Source organism: Thalia democratica, chromosome 9, assembly GCF_965202585.1.
Source record: "Thalia democratica chromosome 9, ktThaDemo2.hap1.1, whole genome shotgun sequence".
Taxonomy (NCBI): Eukaryota; Metazoa; Chordata; class Thaliacea; order Salpida; family Salpidae; genus Thalia; species Thalia democratica.
This window is the reverse complement of record NC_139173.1, coordinates 19,769,255-19,770,857: the sequence shown is the minus strand read 5'-3', so window position 1 is coordinate 19,770,857 and position 1,603 is coordinate 19,769,255. Positions and strand designations below refer to the sequence as shown.

The 1,603-nt window shown below is 24.5% G+C and overlaps 1 non-coding gene across 1 annotated transcript; it reads left to right on the top strand.

The window, feature by feature from the left end:
• The first annotated feature begins 1,145 nt into the window (after nucleotides 1–1,145).
• On the top strand, nucleotides 1,146–1,294 carry LOC145845304 (U8 small nucleolar RNA). The gene has a single exon (XR_014370347.1). It is a non-coding gene; the product is annotated as a U8 small nucleolar RNA (small nucleolar RNA).
• The last annotated feature ends 309 nt before the right edge of the window (nucleotides 1,295–1,603 follow it).

Sequence of the window (1,603 nt, the reverse complement as noted above, 5' to 3'; positions counted from 1 at the left end):
ATATTACTAAACTTATTTTATGCAAGTGATGAATTTGCGTAAAAGCGAAAGGAACTTGTAATAATATAAAAAAAAATCTTAGGAAAAATAATCATAAACTTATATCTTCTAGTATATTTTGTTACATAAATACTTAACTTGTAAGTATGACTAGCGATAGTTAAAATACATTACTTAGTAGTATTTTTTTATGTTGAATAAGATTTTAAACTTGGTTTTTGTAACACTTGTTCGTTTTTTTTTCTGGTTGTACACTTATTTGTGTTTTACTTTAAAAAATTTGTTATCATTTTTTTTAAACGACCGGCGTAAATTTAATGGTTTTTGATAAATTTTTAAGTTATAAAACTTTTAACGCGTCGTAATTTGTTTAATACTTTCAAAGAAAATGACAAATTCTAAAATGACTTTACAAAAGAGATGTGAATACTATCTTTTTCTTTACATATACACAAAAAACAGAAATAGTATACTAGTAGCATAATTAATATTCTAAAACTAAACATAGAAAAATATGATTTATCATTGAACTACAATAAAACACGAAACTAAAGCTTGTAAAAAAATTAACATACTAAAAAACGAAATTAAAGTACTAATTATTTTATTAGCTGAAAAGCTTGCTGTAATATTACATGTATGTACATTTCATGTTCTTTATTTAAAATCGATTGTTAGGGCAAAGGGCACATATTGAACAAACTTTTACATAATTATAATTAAAAGAAAACTAATAAAAAAAAAATGTAGCTGATCTAAGTTTTTTTTTTTAATGTTAGTGGTTATAAGGAAAAAGTTTGTTGATTTTACTAGTTTAACTATTTAGTTATACACTCAAAATATAAACATTTAATTTTTAAAAATAAACTAAGATGATAACTTTATTAAATTTAAAACAATACTTTTAAATATAATTTGCTTTAAAAATTTAAATTCTAATAAGTCGTTATATAGAATATTTTGCAGCATACTAAAAGGATTAAACAAAAGCTTAATTTTTTATAAAACACAAACCCTACTGTACATTAATTCTCTTTCATGTTCGCGTGCGATGAAGCGAAACGTCCTAGTGTAGTATGACGTCACAAGCAAATTATTACTTGCATGCAATAAAATATTAATAGACAGTTGACAATTATCACCACTCTTCAGTATGGGTGATCCTTACCTGCGTCTACTCAAGTAGTAGACCAGTAAGATTATCAAATGATGACTGCGGTATGATGATTCTCACATGAGTTATATTCTACCGCGCCTCAATTGGAATCGCAACTCTATTTGAGGATTGTCTGATGCTGGCCATGACTGAAGAGTTTTATCTTTTAAGAAAGATTTTTAATTCACCAAATTATTATATGGAAGGTTCTGGTAAATTTTTCTTACCGATTGCAGATAAAAATTATTTAAACAAAAGTATTAGTATCTAGTTTAAATAAAACTTAATAATACTATAAACTATAATTAAATGAACATAAATCAACCATCTATTAAATAAGAAAAAGCTGTCTTTTTAATAAAGCATTGTTTGTTATGAAAAAAAACTATCAAAATAAGGAAATAAAAATAATTTTTTTTAACCTCAACCACTGCAAACAAACTTTCA